The sequence below is a fragment of the Talpa europaea genome (assembly GCF_964194135.1).
Source record: "Talpa europaea genome assembly, chromosome: 10".
Classification (NCBI taxonomy): Eukaryota; Metazoa; Chordata; class Mammalia; order Eulipotyphla; family Talpidae; genus Talpa; species Talpa europaea.
The window spans coordinates 72,124,667-72,144,766 of NC_140077.1; the positions used below are offsets into that span (position 1 = coordinate 72,124,667).

A 20,100-nucleotide genomic window follows, 5' to 3' on the forward strand; every position below is an offset into this window, starting at 1 on the left:
TTTCTATCCATGGAATATAACCCAAAGATAGGATTAAACAAATCAATTTAATAAGTCATCACTTAGCATTTAATAAGTCATCACTTAGCATTTCTTAGAAAGTGAAACTGCAACAGAATACCACAGACTAAGTAGAAAAATACCACAGTCTACCACTTAGAATAAAGATATATAGGCACTATTTTGTGAAAATTTTTTTCAGTGAATTATTTAAAAATATAAAGATATCTGTCTGTGTGTATGTATTTGCAGTATAAAATACTCCTTATAAAATAGTTCTTTGGGTGATTACATACCCCAGGAGTCTTTTCAAATATTCTTTAAAGAGAATTCCTGACCGAGTGGGGAAGGGAGGCAGGAAGATGCAAGCACACACACACTATAATGTGCCCGAGGTCCAGGGGTCCCTGACGTTCAAGAAGCCCATTCTCTGAGGGCATCTCCGGAGCGCCGTCCCTACGATGTTTAATACTCTGCTCACAAGGGTGCTCGATAACTACTATGCCAACAACTTTCTCCTGAAGATCTATGAATGTGTGCCCGAGCCTGCGTTATGCACCTTAAAATAAGTAGTCCCACCACAGTGATTCTCTTACTCTTATACTCAGGATGATTAGGATTGTTGAAGTTAATGTTCTACAGAACATTGAGAGAAAGCTGTTAGCAAATCCAAAACTGAGGAAAGGGAGGGTGTGGGCAATTGCCACTGCTTCCTAGGAAGACGTCCACAGTAGCAAGGGTGGGCCATGGTACCGGCATCTCTTTGCATTGCTATTGATAAAGGCAGAGGAGGATCATTCACTTTATTCCCAAGTTGGTGACATCTTTGGCCTGCAAATGTGCCCAAAGAACACACAGACCCCAGCTTTAGAAGACCAAAGGCAAAGACATTCTTTAGCCCTGATACAAGAATCAAAAGGAGAACAGACCATGACAAAAAGAGCACCAACTTCAGTCTGATTATCAAAACAGTCTCATCCCAACGGTAACCCTAGCTGCACGCGGAAAGTAAGAAAATGGGACAAAGGTTTTAGAAAACAGTCCTCGCCAAATAAGGCAAACAAAGAAGAGATTGAAAAATGGTATTACTTAAAGAGAGGGCCGGGGGAGGAATGGGGGTAGAGAGGACCACAGAGAAGACAGAGAATCAAACTTTAAAACGATTCTAAAATTTCCTGATGCTTTTCAGTAATTTGTTTTCATGTGGTGGAAATTGGCACAGCATCTAGGATGCTTTGGGCCCATCTGTTTTTTAACTTAAGCTGTGGGCAAGATTCAGAACAGCTGGAATCAGCAGCACTGACCATATTATATGTGTCTGGAGGAAGGAGAGAGATAAAATAAGTGTGTGGGAGATGGAAGAAGAAGGTTAAATGGGACAGAGGAAGGGGAATCTGGAAGCCATCCCCATACAGAGAGGAGAAAAAGGCCAGTTCAGAACTGATGCAAAAGAGTTACTGCGAGAGGCCAAAGCATCTGAGTGAAGCAAGCCAATGAGGAGAAACAGCAGGGGCATAAGAATAGGGAGCTAGCACAAGTCTGGATGAAATCCTCCAAGTCTGGATGTCAATTGGGAGAGCTCTGAGACTTCAGCTCTGAGGGACCACATCCGGGTCATGCAATGGTCCCAAATATTACATGAGCTGCTGGAAAGCGATTACCACAATTATAACCTAGTGCTGCGATGAAAACTAGATTCTTGGTTCCCTAAAGGCAAGAGCAGTGATCACTGAGAAGGGCAGGGTGTATGCAAGAGAAGCCATCTGTAAGGTGGTTTTCCCAGAGTCAGGGCAGGCCTAGAAACTGGGGGGTAAAGTCCACAACATGATCCTTAGTGAGCGATGCTTGGCCTGTGGGCCCATCACTGATTGCCAATAACGCCCTGACTCGGGTCAGATCTCTCACTTCTCTTGAGGATGCTCAATCGCCAGGCAAGAGAAAAGACTTGACAATAAGAAATATCAACCAAGACATTCCGGAGGGGGGAAAAGTCAATACAAATGGAAATACAGTAACCAAACTATATTGCAAGAAAATAATACAGCCACATGGAAGGTCTGGGGGTTGGAGAAGGAACTAGAAACTAACTTTTGAACACTACTTTTAGGTTCCCCAGGCTGAAAACAGAAAGACCCTAACCCAGCATTGAGATCTAGCTAGTCTTTCGCAAAGGGTCAGCAATTCTGAAACTGCCTTCCATATACCATAGGACTGAGCAAATAAATCAATATATTATGGAGCCAGGTTTCTCACTATTCCGAGAAGAGTTACAAATATATGAAGGGGAGAAAGTAGAAACATGCAGTGTTGGGTTGGAGTTGAAGATATCACTGTGAGCTCAGAGGCTTTAGCACAGATAAGCATGTAGATAAACAGGCATAAAAGTATGTGGGTGTATATGCACATGTGTACAAACATCTATTTACTGCCTCTGTCTGCAAAGAGGGGCGATAAACAATGGTACCCCTGTAACAAAGAGCATACCTACTACATACCACTCCCCACTAAAAGGAATCAGGGCTCTTTGAAGAAACGGCTCCAGAGGTGAAGCAACAGAACAAAAGGAAATCTTGTAAATCTTGTACACCAGACATGGGAACTAGTGAAGGGATTTCACTAGTCAAATCTACAACAAGATGAACATTAAAATAAGTAAAGATGATAAACGATTGTAACATGTTAAATAAAATCAGAATCTGAGTCTATAGTAAACAACCACAAAATATATAGTGATTAAAAGTCCTTCCTTACAATAGAATATTTACTATCACATTAATATTTGTAATTATGTAACAATTGATAATTATTGCCAATGGATAGGGACAATGGATTCAAGCAATAATAACAATTGACTCTTGCTGCCCAGGAGGGAACTCTCCCCCTTCTGCTTCTGGTCCTGACTTAAAGCTATCCTCTCTCACCCTCACCGAGGAACAAGTTGGTCAGGAAGTCGCTCTGTGGCTATGGCTTTTTAAAGATACAGGAAAAGACTCCGGTGGAACCAAAGGCGGCGGTTTTTCACCGAATGAATCACAACGACTCTACCCAGGCACAAAGTGAAATGTTTTGGAGAAGGTGTGTGCTGACTTGATCAGAGGTGCAAAGTAAAAGAACCTCAAGGGGAAAGGCCCAGTTCGGAGGCTCTGCCCAGACAGAGATTGTTCTCAGATGAGGCTCGGCAAAACACTCACTGGTTTGCCTGCCCCGCTGAGGTTGGTAGATGGTGACTTCTACCAGCACTGGGCCAGGAGCTGAGGCTGCAGCTGCCACTGCAGATGCTGAAATCAACCTTTTTATTTTTATTTTTTTTAAAGACTTATTTATTTATTTACACAAGCACTGGGTACAGTCAGAAGTGTGGGAGGGTGAGAGGATTCATCAGAGCCAGAGCAGGGAACAGAACAGACAGACTGACTAAACACACTGCTGAGGATAGCAGCGGGCGCGGCAGGAGAGGTCTGTCGCGCCATGTGGGACCCTCACTGGTGGCTGGGGATAGAACCGGCGCTACAGGGACTGCGGGCAGCTTCGCAGCCCAGCACTCAACCGCTGCACCACCGGGGGAGGCCCTGAAATCAACCTTTTTAATAAATTGATAATCACTTGTTTAAAAAAACTGACTCAAGCAAGAGTCATCAATAGAAGCTAAAATCAGTGGGAACAGGGTTGGACGAATAACAGTATTTATATGGTCTCCATATGTCTCTCCAAAATATATAGGTGAATTATAAAACATAAATAGAATAACTTCTTGTTGGAGAAATTTGGTAGAAACCACTTTAACCAAGTCATCAAAGTCAAAATCACCAGTAACCATACAAACTATCAGTAAGTGCCACTGAGAAAATGTGTTATGACTACTGTGGTGTTTGGACCAAAAGCAAATAATCTGAATGTAATTACAAAGAAATATTAGACATCAGAAATATCAAATTAAGGGCTATACTACAAATCTAGGCTGCTAATCCTCCCAAATGTTGATATTCATGAAACACAAAGAAAGACTTGGAAACTATTCTACATTAAAGGAAACTAAAGACAACTGAATGATACATAGTCTTGGGTTTCTTTTGCCAACAAGGACATTTTGGGAACAATTGGTAAATCTGAATGTCTGAAGATCAGGTTATGTTATTGTATCAATATTTATACCTTATTTTGATAACTTCACTATTATATCATAACCTTATTTTTAGTAAATTCGCATTGCAGTAGTTAGGGGTAAAAGTTCGTCATGTCTGGAACTTATGCTCAAAAACTTATGATCAAAACAAAACATGTATACACATGAGTTGTGCATGGAGAGAAAGAGAACTATGAAGCAAATGTTCTAACAAATTAACAATGAGGGCACAATCTAGGTAGACAGTATCTAGAAATTCTCTGTACTATTTTTATAAATTGTCTTGAAATCTAAAATGTCAAAAAATGTAAATTCCATTCTGGCGAAAACAGAATCATTTCTTCCATTTCTTCTTTGGCAGTGAATATATGTTACTTTGTGTTATTTTTTCATACAAACCTTCATCTTCCATATGACATCTTCCACATGAGCCACTTGAGGGCAGAGGTTGGGTCTTTTACCGGGCTGTGACCGAGAACCTGCCAGAATCTGCTGGTCATTGTTGACAATGATGCCAAGTACTTGCTACTTACCACATATAATACAGGTGAGTAAAAGGGTTGCTCCACACTGTGACTCCTTAAACTTAAACTCTACACCCTATCACCACACACACACACAACTTAAATATTTCATGTTACAATGGTAGCCTCCATGAGTTAGAATAGTGGCTTCTTTTTCTCTGTATATTTAATTCTTATTGCTGCCCTCAGTTTAGAATAAGTGCTCGACAACTGTCTGTTGAAGGAATAAGTAACCTCACAAGCCAGAACTGGTGTTCACCAAAGCTTGTCAAACTGACGGACAAAAAGGGCTAGGAATTAACTTGTTTTTCAGAAGTAAAAATAGCACAAAGTTGCTCTTAGCCCCAAAATAACTTGATTGAGCTTATCAATGATTTCCAGGACAATTCCTTCTGGCTAGCGTAATGTGAAAACAGGTTAAGTTCTGATAAATCATTTATTTGATTAAAGATGAGAGTCTTTCTAAAGTTCTCTTTAATTTGGTACCCCAAAAAGCCTACTGAAATGTTATCAAAATGGTCATCCTACCAAAAGCAATCTACAGATTCCATGCTATTCCAATAAAAATTTCAATGACTTTCTTCAAAGAAATACAACTTCAAAGAAATAGAATTGATGAAATTCATATGGAGCCACAAAAAAACCTCAAATAGCCAAAGCTCTCCTGACAAAAAAGAAGAGGAATAGTTGCTTGTTGATTTTGATTTTTACTTTATTGCAATTAGTTTTTTTCCTGGTCCCTTATTTAGGTTTTCTAAATTCCTGCTATCACTACAGTAGGGGGTGGGGGGAGGAGAAGAGGGATTAGGGTCAGAATAAGAGGGGTGGGAATCACATGGGGAATATAACCAAAATGAAAATGCATACATTATGCAAAAATGAAAAATGATGTAAGAATTATATAAAATAAAATAATTTATAAAAAAATAAAATTAAAAGAAGGGGAATGGAGGTATCACACTCCCAGACTTCAAGCTATACTACAAAGCGATAATAATTAAAACTGCATGGTACTGGAACAAGAACAGACACACAGACCAATGGAATCAAATAGAAAACCCAGAAATAAACCCACAGACTTATGGACAACTAATCTTTGACAAAGGAGCAAAGAATATACAATGGAACAAAGACAGTTTGTTCAACAAATGGTGTTGGGAAAACTGGACTGCTACATGCAAAAGAATGAAGCTAGACTACTACCTCACACCATGCACAAAAATCAACTCAAAATGGATTAAAGAATTAGACATAAAACCTGAAACCATTAACTATATAGGAGAAAATATAGGCAAAATAGTACATGACATGCATCTCAGTAACATCTTTAAATACACATCACCTAAAGCAAAGAAAGTGAGGAAAAGATAAACAGCTCTTTAAATCAAATTAAAGAGCTTCTGTACAGCAAAAGAGATATTAACCAAAACAAGGAGATACTTACTGATCAGGAGAAAAATTTTGTACACAATACTAATGATAAGGGACTGATCACAAAGATCTACAAAAAGCTAATGAGACTCAACAAAAACAAAGTAAACAATCCAGTCAAAAAATGGACAGAAGAGCTAAAAAAGACACTTCCAAAGAAGAAATGCAAACGGCTAACGGGCATATGAGAAAATGTTCAACATTACTCATAATCAGGGAAATGCAGATCAAAACCTTACTAGTGAGAAAGGCACATATCAAAAAAACCAGCAACAACAAATGTTGGTGAGGATGTGGAGAAAAAGGAACTCTCCTACACTGCTGGTGGGAGTGCAAACTGGTCCAACCACTATGGAAAGCTGTGTGGAGGTTCCTTAAACTACTAAAAATGGAGCTTCCATATGATATAGCAATTCCACTCCTAGGTATCTACCCAAAGGACACAAAAACATTAATTCAAAAGGACACCTACACCCCTATGTTTATTACAGCACTATTATTTACAATAGGTTTGCTGTGGAAACAACCCAAATGCCCAAAAATAGATGATTGAATCAAGAAGATGTGGTGTATATATATACAATGGAATATTACTCAGCAATCAAAAAGGATAAACACATGCCATTTGCAGCAACATGGATGGAATTGAAAGGAATTATGCTCAGTGAAATAAACCAGAAAGAAAAAGAAAAATATTGGATGTTTTCACTTACAGGAGGAATGTAGAGGAACCAAGTAAGGGATTAGGGAAAAAAAAGTAATAAAGTAAAAATCAAAATCAACAGCTAACTATGGATGAGAGCCATTCTGTAGGGGAGGAGAAGGGAAAAGGATTGGGACAGGGTGGAAAGAGCACAAAGGACTATGGTGATGGTGCATGGGTGAAACTGTGGTGGGAATTTCATGGGGAAATCATACATTGTACAAATACGGAGAATAGATCTATAAGGAAAGCTACAGATAAAACAGAAGTAGCTCACAAAGATAAACAGAGAATAGAAAGTTTTTTATGTCATAAAAACAAAGGAATAAAGGGAAGATATTCCTATTTCTCTGCTTTAAAAAAAAAAAGCCTACTGAAAACATGCTATATAAAGATGTATTCTGTATTTTTCTCCATATGACTTCCCTTAACTATGGTGTTAAAGTAGGTTTCTTGAGCACTTCTCATCTGACTGGAAATTCAGTAAGTGTGTTTGGGGGCTGGGAGTGGAAGGAGGATAAGAATGGGGGCAGCACTGAAGTCTTTATAAGCCACATAATCTTCACCCATCTCCAATGAATAATGTAATAGAGATCTGGCAAAACCAACATTGAAAACATACAAGAAGAAGGTTAGCACCCCACATAAAGTCCCTAACAATATTCCATTAACTGGTTCAGTATAAGAACCTGAATGGCTTCAGGAGATGCTCTCTGCCTGTGTGTCTGCGTGTGTGTGTGTGTGTGTGTGTGTGTGTGTGTGTGTGTGTATGGGGGCCAAAGCAGGGCTGGGCATACATTTCCACCCTTGACCATTGAAAACAGAAGCAAGGAGGTGGCTGGGGGGGAGGGCAGGAAGTCAATACAGCTAAGAGGTTGAATCTTTGTTAATTGTGCCTGCCTTCCTGGGCTCATTTGCACTCTATTCAGAGACCACTCAAGAGTCTGGGCTTTGTCTTCCAAGGGAACTGTCTGAGGCATCATTTCCACCTGCTTGCTGCAGAATCAATTCTGCACAACTTCCTTCTTCTTCTAAATCCTGGAGATGCTGCCTGTAAATTGAAAGAATTTCGAGCATCAACAGAAACCCCCACCCCCACCCCCCAGAACTTAGTTATGAACATCTGTTGTTTACAAGGGTTCAGGCTAAGAGCTGCCAGACTGGTTCTGCAACCTCTACTTTAACGCGGAGGCTGCCAGGGAGGGGTGTCTGAATTTCATGCAAGGATGCCCTGTCCCAACTGCTTAGGCAGAAATCGCAAACACAGCTCAGCATCCTACCATTGAAGATAATCCTAGTTTGTTCGATTCCTTTTCTAATCCTGGTCTTTAACCAGCTGTACCCAAAATAGGTCAGAAGCAGAGCTGTGTTCATTGATGCCTCCTGAATTCAAAATCCAAGAGGTAATGATTGGCGGGAGTATATAAAAAAGGAGGTAGCGAAAAGGATGATCCTTTTTCAATTCTGAAAAATCCAAACCCTACTTTGTCCTCATCCTTCCTAAATCCTTCATTAACACCGAGCTCTTCCCACATGACTGTTTCTCTTCACAGTGTGATACTTTGGTGCAGTGCAGGAATTAGACATTAAAGGCTTTACTTCAATTAACTTAGGACCAAATCTAATTGAGAACATAACTGTACTATCTTTTACCTTTCCTTGGCTGAGCCAAGCACAAGTCCCTCCTCCGAGTCCTCCACTGTCCCTCCCTTCCCCTACCAGAACCTGATTTAACTCAGGTCTATTTTTAGATTCATGTGCCCATGCGCACATGTGTTATTACTCTCTCTCAGCCTGTCTGATTTTCCCCATTTCAATTATAAAAGTCCTTATTGCAGAGACTGTCTTTTCTTCTTATCTTGTAAACCCTCCCACTTAACACAGTCAGCTCCCAATAAAGATGACACGGCTTCTGCCTTCAAGAGAGAACTGGATCAAAGTCAATTCATTCAATTGGCTGCGAATTCCTGAGAATTAAAGATCCTGTGAACCAGTCACATATCGCTTCCTGTGTCTACTACTGCAAAATTATGGGGATTACAAGAATCCAGAAAATGAACACTAAAAGATCCCTATACCCAGCACAGTTGTTCAGGGACACGATCAGCAGTCTGTGCTCAGGAACGCTGGAAGCCGCAGGTGTGGCCTGCTGACATTCTAAGGGATATCCTAGGAGGCACAGGAAGCCCACAGGAGTCTCCAACGCCCTTCCAACTGTGCTGAAGCATGTCTTGTTTCCAAACTGCCCTCTCTCATCCCCTACCCTAAATGGATGCCATGAAGCCATGAATGCAGAAGTTTGGGGGCTTCCATTTGGCCTTGTGAGACAACCCAATAAACCACATTCTCTTATGCTCACGACAAGTCTGTACGGTATGGGTCTGCTGGTCTTGATACTGGTCGCTCAGGATGCTGAACAGGACTGGGGGTCTTTTATTCACCCAGGCTATAGATGGGACCTGTGGGCCTAAACACTGTACCTATATTGGAACCTGGTGATGTGGTCATTAGTATTAACTATTACCTACGTGAAGACAAGGAAGTCAGAGGGTGACTGTATGACAAAACTCCTACCCTTGATTTTATGAGCCTGGATCTAAAAGTAACACAGCAGGGTTGAACACAAGAGACCTTATAGGCCAAAACATATAACTGATGAATTTATAGGGACTGGTCATACAATTATAGAGAGTCATATAATTGTACACTTCCTGCCCGGGGAAGCCACAATCATAAAAATCAGGAGGGAGGTTGAGTTTGCCATTCAGGAAGGTCCAAGGGAGTCTGTAAAGAAAATGGAGACTGACACAGTGATTGGCAGGCCGGGAGCTAGAATGCTTAACTGCCCAGGGAGTTGTAGTGCATCTAATCTACCATTGCTCCCCGTGGTGTCACCTTGCTTTCCCAGCTGCTGAGGACGAAGATGATGGTCGCTGCTATTATCTTTTACCTTGTGCCAAGCACTGTCCTAAAGGTTTTATATGTATTAATTCATGTAATCAGTATTAGCAAATTGTAGGATAAATGAGTTAAAAATCAGGCTTTTTGATGTCCTCCTGCCACTAGCCTCTATGGCCAACACCTGAGGTTTTGGGCTGCTCCCACAATTGTGACCACCTGGGCCCGAAGAGCACGGGCATGTGCATGTGTAAATGCACACACCTAGGCCTAGAATGGAGGTAAGGGATAAAAGGGCAGCGTCACGCTGAGGCAAGCGGTGTGACTACTGTGAGACCGTGACTAAAGGCCAGTACAAAGCCTACGAGATGGCGCCAGAGAGGAGAAAGCAGAGATTCACAGGAGCCTGGGGGCTTCGGTTGCCTCCTGAGCCTCTGGGCCCCCCTGCCTTGCCTCCCTGGGCCTGGTTTATCCCACAAAAATCCAAAAGGTAGGTACTATTATTATCCTTGATTTAGAGATGAGGAAACTGAGACAACAAAAACCTTCATCTAAAATCACACAGCTCGTCAGTGGGAAATGCAGGACTGCAAACCCAGGAAACATGGTTTCAGAACCATGGTCAGGCTCAATTCCTCCAGTGCTAGTGACAATTACACCAGATGCCTCCTTCTTCTTTTTTTTTTTTAAATTCTCTACTAAGTTATAGGCACTAGTGTTTTACATACATGATGTCTAATTCTTAGGACAACTCTTCAAGATACGTATTACTCTCCACGTTTCATAGATAACTGAAGTTAAAAGGGTTAAGTGACTTTGCTCAAGGTCACCTAGCTCTAACTGGAAGATAGGATTCAGATCAAAATTTGTCTGGATTAAAGCCCCAAGCTTTGGGCCTCCCTGGTGGCACAAGGGGTTAGGTCTCAGTACTATGAAGCTATCCGTAGCCACAGCCAGGGATCCCCTGCCAGGGAGCTACCCACATGGTGCAGCAGACCTTTCCTGTCTTGCCTGTGGTTCCCAGCAGTGTATTTTCAGTCAATTCGCCTGTTCTGTTCCCCACTCTGTCTTTGGTGAATCCTCTCACCCCCTGTACCTCTGGCCTACACCCCAGTTCTTGTCTGCGTAAATAAAGGAAATAAATCTTTAAAGCCCTGAGTTTTTTCTACTAAGGCATAAAGCTCCCCGAAAGCTTTAAATGAATCTTTTCTCTAGTCTTAAGACTGGCCATCACTCTCTTGCTGACACCTCAAATTGCCTTCCTGTATCTTTCTGTTCTGCTTTACCCACATGTGAGGAGACCTCCCAATTCTTCCTCCAAAGAGGACCCAACCACCATCGAAGGTTCTAGATGGACTGGGCCAGTGAAAAACTCACCAAGGGACCTTTTGTCAGTTTCTAAATAAAGGCAGCTTGAACCATGAGGAAGGTAAGCCAAGCCTTGCTCAACACCAGATGCAGCAGCTGGGCAAAACCTCCCCTGAGGGAACAAGCAGCTCCCAAGTAGGTCCAAAATGAACGCGTGACACGTTGCTCCCAGGAAATGAGTTCTCCCTTCTGGCAGCTTCATGCTTCTCTCTACCTCCCTTCTCAAAGTCATCCCGAATTCAAAGACCTTCTAGTCTTCCATGTTTTCTGATTTGCGATCACAGTTCTCTCATTCACCATGGCTAACTGGCTCTGCTTTTCAACCTGATGCTCTCCTGTGAGGCTGATGAACAACTTTGAACTCCACTTCAGAGAAATCCATCGGCAATAGGTGAAGTAACCACAGAGACTGTACATTCAACTACTGGGCCCAAGGCCAAGAACATGGACTCTACAAGAATTCCTTTTTAATTAATTGTGTACCTTACCTCCCACTGAAAGGGGGTTGCAGGTTGAATGTCTACCAGATTCTTGAGATACTTAGGCCATATACTCCCTTCACAGCTCTTCCAATAGTAACTTAATAGCTAGTCAAATAAGATTCACTTTCATGTGTATCTCCTTAATATGCTGTTAATTTAATGTTATGAGATGAGGATATTGTCTTGTTACTCTATCCCCAGTATCTAGTTGACAATTAAGTCCCTAAAATGTGTACTGACTGAAAGCACAAATGTCTTTTAAATCCCTTTTCACTCTGCAATCTGTGTACAACAGACAATACAAAAGACGTTTTCCCTTTTTACCTCCTGAATCCTTAACATGGAAAATCACAAACATTTCCACAGCCTCAACGACCACGTCTCTATTATGCTTAAATCGCTACCAATGGCTCAGACTTGAATCTTAATCAGAGCCCATATTTTTTAGCCCTGAATATAGATATTCAGTTCCATCAAGTGCTAAAAAATCCAGCTTGAGTAGTCTTCCTATATCTTAAACCTAATAACCACAAATCAAATTTCTCATATTCTACCCCTTCAAAGACAACTCCTCTTAATTTCTGTATTTCTGTTAAAAGCACACAAGTCCAAAAGAAACTTTACAATCCTCTTTTTTGGTGCTTCCAAGTTCCCCTGAAACCCAAATCCCTTAAGTCAGCAATTCTGGTAGATTCTTCCTGCCCCAGGTGCTGCCCATCTGTCTCTAGAGTGTAAGTTCCAGGAGTGCATGGGACAGTTTCTGTCTTGCCTGGCATGTATCTAGCACATGGTGAGAGCACAACAGCACAAAAGCTAAATCAAATGAAAGATAAACGTTCATTCCTACCATCCCAGCTTAATTTAGATCCTTATCATGTACTGTGGCAACTGGTTTCACTGTCTCAAGTTTCTTGTCATTTAGCAAACCACTACCAGATTCATCTAGAAGCAGAGCTCATACCTCAGTTTGGAACTAAGATGCTCAAAGCTTGAACACTAAATTGTTCAGGATTTTCCATTATCTACTGCATGGAGCCAAATCTTTCTGTCAAGAGTCAAGAACTCCTATGATATGCTCCCAGCTGCCACTGTCCAATTCCTCCATACACACTTGTTATTTCAGACAAACCAGTCTACTCAATTGCACCACAAAGTGTTTTGTGTCCAACTCCATTTTCTCCCTGGAAGTTTGCTGTCCATACCAACTGTGATCACCCATTCTGCAGTGCACACTTGGCAATGAAGACATTCTGCCTTATATTGACACAAATGAAGATCTGTGTTCTTGTATTCAGATATAATTTATCCCTGACTAGATTATAAACTCTTGCAAAAGAATCACTACTACTACATCTTCGGATCGCTCTCTCTCCTAAGAATCTAGACCGGTATCTTAAATATGTTCAACAAATATTTGTTGTTAAGGAAAAGGATGAACTGTAAGAAAGAAAAGATATTGGCAGTGGGTTATAAGATAACAGAAGGTGTCTGTAAGGAACACAGCAGGATAGCAAGTAGGAGTAAGCCTCTAAACACTCAACAGGGGAAAAAAAAAAAAACCTACCTGGAAACAATAGAAAGAAATGGGCTATTAAAAGCAGCAGATCATAACCAAGTGAGCTATGACTGAAAGGTAATTTACAGCAAGTCTATGTAGAACAAAACAGTCAATGCATTATCAATTAGAGTCCTGCTGGGCAATATTAACACAGATCCCACTTAAAAGAGACAATCAAAGGCTTAGCAACAAATAGAAATACATTTATACACTTCAAGGGACCAAGGAAAATGCAAGAACATATTCCCTAGAAGACTTGCTACCCTCACATAATATTTTATCTCTGCTTCTAATCAAAGCAGGCATATAGAGTTTTGACATTAACAGGGTCCTCTCACAATTGAAAGGGATAGAGGAAGACATATTACCTATCATAAAGCAGAATAAGGTAGAATCAAATAATTGTTGTTCTATCTGCAGCATCTCTCACCATTTCATGGGGGAGGATGAGAAATGGGATGGCAGCGCTGGGCCAGACTCTGCAACACTGAGTGGGTTTTAATGAGGACATCTGCACCCAGTACAGGATGGGCGAGGACAAAAGGTAAGCAGGAGCAAAGCAGAAAAGGAAGCAAAGCCAAAGATTAACAGGCAAGTGGTTGCCAGGGAGAAGTTGTCCCAAAGATGAGAAGAGCAGTGCAGCAAGGTTTGTCCCTAAATGCAGACACTTGAAACTATAGCAAAATACCTAATCTAACCCAGTAGGAGAGGCTGAAACCCAGCCAGGGTGAGAAACTGGCCTGGAAAAGGGGTGGGATGAACCCATGTAGATGAACTTCAGCCCTGGCCAACCTACCTAATCCCAAGTTGAATAGTTTCCATGTCCCTGAGATGTGTCTGTCCAGAGCTGCTGCTGGAAGCTGATCTCTTGGCAGCAAAGGGAGACAAATTCATGGCATTGCTAGGCTAACAGCTGCTACAGCTCTGGGGGAGGTGATGAGTGCCCGCTGAGATGCTCTGGGCAGAGATTGAACTATTCTAGGGAGAGTCCTAGAGTCAGCAAAATCAAGGCTACCCTTCACCAGCTGAATGGAAATACAGCACAACTGCCACTCCAGAGACCCAGGAACCCACACAGCCCTTTTCTCTCCCAGCTTCCTTGACTTCAATTGCTTGTTCTCACATCCAGCCCATGTTTTCTATTTCCAAGGGCATGACTTCAGTTTCAGCCCACATTAGCCTTAGTTAACTATCATACCTTCTTCAGGTCTCTTCCTTCCAGTCTGCTCCAAATGATTTTTATGTGTTGTTGCCATGGGCACCTTTCACGGCACAGCCATAATTATTTTCCTTGCTCAGAAACTATCAATGACTGCCCCCATGCTTACAGAGTGTAGCCTTGGCGGTCCCAGACCACTATAATCTGATCCCTATCAACTTGTCCAGATCGATTTCACGATCACATTTATTATCCCTGCTACTTCAGCAAAACAGACGAGCTGTCCACCAACCTTTGTCTTCCCACATGTGTCTTTTCCAACACTGTTCTCTCTGCCTAAAGCACTTCCTTCCCCATTTCTTGATGCTCCTTTCTACCATTTCTGCATTGCCCAAATTTAATTAAATTTATAGAACCAATACTTAGCATGGGCACTTTTATTCCTCCATTTCCCATCCTTTGAGTTTCACTTCCATAAAGCCTTCCCCAGGTCCCAACGGGAAGAAACCTCTCTTCTCTGCATACCTGTGGTACCTTGGGTGCACAGGAGCTCATGGTGTTTCATACAGCCGCCCCCTCACACACCATACACAGTCTGCAGGAGCTGCCAGCTGACCTTCACCCTGTTTGCCTTTCTTCCACATGAACGGACATTCTACCTTCTGATGGCTCAGAAAATAGTAACTACTTCCCAGGCGTCCTTGCTGCTCTGTATAACTACATGACTAAGTTCTGGCTTGTCAGATGTGAGCTCAACAGCTGTATATGCTGCTTCAAGATTGTACTTTTACAGAGTAGGGATGTTCCTGCCCCTTGCCCTTTGGCCTTTGCCACTAGCCAGAATGGGAACATGGTGGCAGTATGTCTCCTTGGGTCACACATACAATGGCAACACCGAGGGATGAAATAAGGAGCCTGGCACAGCTCTAGGGGGCTAACACCCAGATGGTTGCACTAGAGAAAATCAGCCTCTCCTTTGTATAAGCTATATAATTTGAAGTCTATGAGAGCAGCCAAACTTATATCCTAACTAAAACATACATGCCTAAAAAGCCTTCCCTGCGCCAAAAATGTAGATTTTGCAGTACTGAACAAATGTTTCAAGCTTGACCTAGTGGTGCTGCTTCTCAACTCAGTTCAATTTCAGCTGCATGGTTGCTTGTGAGGCAAATATCTGAATACTTGGTTCCCTTTTGCAACATAGAATTGAGTAGGAAGTGGAAAGATGAAGTGGCTGTTACTGGTGTCGCACTGAGAAGCAGAGATCTCACCATTGTATTCATGAGACATGGCAGAGGTTATCAGTTATGTAGAATTTTCAGATGCTCACTGGGCTAAAGCAGGCGGGTGGTGGGTTTAATTGTGGTGAAAAGAGGAAAATTAAAGAAAAGGGACAAAGTGCTAAAACAACATCAGGGGATGTATAATTCAGAATTTACACACATACTTGTAGTAACAGAAACGACTTCTCCGGGTAAAAGTGTTGCCTGATAGATAGTCAACCATTTGACTTCCCTGTGCATTTCTAGAATAAATTCTGCATGAGAGAAGGATGTGGCCTGGACTTCCTACCTGCGCTCCTTACTATCTTGCCTGTATTAAGGACACTGTGTGTCTGCCTCGAGTTCTCTCCTATTAGGCAGTGCTACAGGAAACTGCCACTATGTGACCATTTTTTACCTAAAGCAAAACAGCAATTTCCTATGTTTTACTCAAATAGATTGAAAGTTCTTGGGTTTGGGGCCTCCCTGGTAGTGCAGCGGGTTGAGCGCAGCGCTGAGAAGCTGTCTGCAACCTCTGCAGCACCAATTCGATTCCCAGTCGGCCAAGGAGAATAGTATTCCACACGGCGCAGCAGACCTCTCCCGTCTCGCCCGCTGCTCCCCTCAGCAGTGCTTTCTGTCCATCTACCTGTTCTGTTTCCCGCTCTGTCTCTAGTGAGTCCTCTCACCCTCTGGCCTGTACCCCAGCTCTTAATAAATAAATAAATAAATAAATACATACATACATACATAAATACATAAATGCATAAATACATAAATACATAAATAAAAGAAAGCTCTTGGATTTGGGGTGCATGTCAGTCATCTCTGCATCTCTTATCTGCCTTGCATTTGGGGGAGTATCAGTAAGAAATGGCTGGGGTTAACTTTTAAAGCTCTTCTATATAAAAGATTTCTAGTTCCAACAGACAACACCATCCTATCTTATACCTTCAGTTGCTTTAACTGTTTAAAAAAAAAAAAGTTCCCTCTCTAATCCCCTTATTTCTTCCCTCCATTTCTCTCACTCCCTCTACCTCTCTCTCCCAGTAACTTTTATTTCTAGTAATGACTTTCTTTACTCCCGAACACTGGGTGTGCCCACACCTTGGGTTCTGGATCTAGCTCTGTTCTTCTCTTTCTCTTCCACAAGTTCATCTATTTTCACATCTTCCACAGCCATTTTTACCCTGAAAGTTCTATCTCTGCCCAGGTATAACCTCAGTAGAATGTCTCTACTCTGATGCCTCAAGGTTTCTTCTTGCTGCCCTTGAATCAACGGGATTAAGTTGATTGAAGACAGGTCTCCCTTCATCATGGCCACTTCTATCACAGATGCTACAATTCCTCTAGTCCCCAGGAGGAGATGTCAGGTCACCTTGGACCATTATGGTTCTTTACTCAGTTACCCAGTCCCGTGCTTTCAAACAGGACTCTTTAATACAATCCTTCTCCTCTATTCTTTTCTGCTAACACATTGTACATCAATTGCTCCACAAAACCTCCATCTTGATCTTCTCTCAATAAAAAATAATTCTTCTACCACATTTTTCCTTATGTCTCTCTTCCCCCATGACAGCCCACAGGGCTCGTTCCCACAGTGCTGCATCAAATGTGAACAACTCTGTCAAAAAGCTATCATTTGGTGTCTACTTATCTAACCTTACTTTTGAAAATATCTGTGTCCTCATACTATTTCACTCATAGCTCTACTGAAGTTTATTTCATATTATATTGTTTACATAGCTCTCTTCCCTGCTAGTCAAGCGCTCATCTTAGTCTCCACAGGAATAGCACAGAGCACAGTATCCAGTAGGGACTGAAAAGGGGATTGCTGAATATGTATATTTTACTCAGGATATGACCAGACAGGGAGGTATTAAAGTGAGCCAGACATAAATTGAAGGAAAAGGACCGGGGAAAGTCCCCTCTTCCAAGTTCTTCTGGCACCTTACACTCTGATCCCTAACACTCGCTGTTTTCCTCATTCCAGGTGAGAGTGCCGCGGAGGAGGCAGTGCTCAGCCACTGCTATGTCCCAAGGCACAGTGTCTGGCCTCGAGGAGTTCAAGGAATGTGCAATGGGTATTTGCTGAAAGAATGAATGGATGTCCCTATTAATGAAAATTAAATTATGAATGATGATTAATAGGATCCTTCGCCAGCCCCCTGCCCCCTTTCCAGTAAGCATTCCTGCTCTTCTCACCTCTGCCTGCCTTTCTCCTCTACACAGACCTACCTTTAAGATCTAACCCAAGTGCTACTTGCTTCATGACAACGCTTCTATTTCAGATGCTTTATCTATCTTTGATGACCTATCTCTGTCTTCTTATCACATTTATTGGCTACATAAAACCAACAATCTCTTACTGAGACCATTATTGCTTTATCCTCTAATTGCTTCCTGTACTAAAGATATAGTCCCTTAGGGATACAAAAAAATAAACTTTTCTTAGGTCTCTCAATACCTATACTGGATATGGCTAATACGGCTCTCAATAAATCCTTATTATTTGTTTGAAGAAAATGAATCAGGTATCATTTATATCAGGAAGAAAAGAAATTCTTCCAGTCTTGCAGAAAACACCCTTTTCCTTGTATGTGATCTCAATCAGAGCAATTCAGATGACTTTGAGGTTAGCACATCTGTATCTTAATTTGTAGTAAATATGTCCTTTAGCTGAGAATATTACATAGTACTAAAAATCAAATGGTATTTTAAACTTAGGAGGAGCTTGCCAACAGATAAATCCAACTTTGAATCATTTTTCTAAAGCAAATGATTCCTCCCTCAAATCTTCATTTATCACATACTAAAATAACATCCTATTATCTCCAGATTGCTTATCATAAAAAGCACAGAATTTGGTAAAGATAAGGGACTCTGAGGACAAAACATCTGGAGGAAATTCTCTTTCTAGTTTATATTGAGAGTGTCATATGTTCTCAATCTTAACCTTCATATTCATTGCTCAGAGTTGGCTTGTAAAGGATAATTTGTGTCCTAAAATATTAGGGTAAAAAACAAAAGTAGAAAATAGGGAGAAATAATATATGCTTAGCATTGAGGCTTAAATTCATCCATTCATTTATTCACCCAACAACATACCCTATCCAACTTGTTACTATGCTAGGTGCTGTGGGAGACTGAGGGATTAATCAGTCTCTACTATAGGAAGATAATATAGGCAGACAGTGCTGAAGGCCTAATAAAAGAATAAATAAAATGCTACAAAAATCAGAATAGGGAGAACATTCTTCTGGAGTACTTGGATTATTTCTTGGAACAGGGAGAATCTGAAATGGGTCTTAAAAATGGGTATCACTTAGACATGTAGAGTTGTGGGTATATAAGCTCCAATAACAGCATGAACAAAGGCCTGTGGGAGTTAATGTTCTGTTTCCCTAAGGCACAGTGAGTGGAGCAGAAATAGGAAGTAAGGTTAGAAAGCTAGTCAGGGGCCTCCCTGGTGGCACAGCGGTTGAGCGCTGGGTTGTGAAGCTGCCTGTAGCCTCTGCAGCGCTGGTTCAATCCCCGGCCACCGGGTGAGGGTCCCACATGGCACGCAGACCTCTCCTACCGCCCGCTGCTCCCCTCAGCAGTGTACTTCGTCAGTCTGCCTATTCTGCTCTACCCTATGGCTCTGGTGAATTTTCTTACCCTCCCACACTTCTGACTGTACCCAGTGCTTGTATAAATAAATAAATCTTTAAAAAAAAAAAAAAGAAAGAAAGAAAGCTAGTCAAAGGTCGGACTTGAAGACTAAGCCAAGGTGTGCACACCTTTGTGAACAGAGCAGCATTTCTCAAACTTTAATATGCACACAAATCACCTGGGGCTCATTACAGTAGACCTGGGGGTGGGAACTGAGATTCCCACAGCACTAACATCCCAGGTGTTGCTGATATTGGGAGGCCCCACCTTGAGCATCAAGAGCAGAGACACTGGGGAGCCACTGTACAGACACCCTGCCTGACCCCCAGTGTGTTCCAGGAAGACTGAACTGCTTAGAGTGGAGCAGGCAGGTTGGAATGGGAGTAGAATATGGTTCGCAACAGCGGTGGTTTGTTACAATCATCTGGGATGTTTTATACTAAACTGTTTCTCAGACCCTATTCTTGGAGTTTCTAGTATAATTGGTCTGGAGTGGGGCCCAGATTTCAGCATTCTTAAGAAGTTCTCCAGGGAATTCTAATGTGCAACCTCTACTAAAGATGAAATGTGGTGTGCAATCATTCAGGCAAAGATGATCTAAACTAGGGCAATGGCAGTGAGAACAGAGTCAAGGAGCCAGTTGCAGAATACACTGTAAATGTATCAGCCCTTAGCAACTGCCTGGCCAGAGATTCAGATGTATGGTCACAACATCATTGATATTTTCTGGTTGAAGTGGTTTAATGAAATGGTTAAGAAAACAGACTCTGGAGCTAGATCACCTGGGTTTGAATTCCAGCTGTTATGTATTTCCATGTGTGTGAATTCTTAGGCAATCTCCTGAACTTGTGATTCATTTTCTTCATCTGTAGATTAGAGATTTTAATAACAACCCACAAGCTACAGAGAATGAGTCCACATATGTGTAAAGTCCTTAG

At 41.7% G+C, this 20,100-nt stretch overlaps 1 protein-coding gene across 4 annotated transcripts in view; it reads right to left on the minus strand.

Moving 5' to 3' along the window:
- SRGAP2 (SLIT-ROBO Rho GTPase activating protein 2) overlaps positions 1–20,100 on the minus strand; it is a gene marked incomplete at both ends in the record, with an annotated part of 230,296 nt that overhangs the window by 119,149 nt on the left and 91,047 nt on the right. The window lies entirely within an intron of this gene.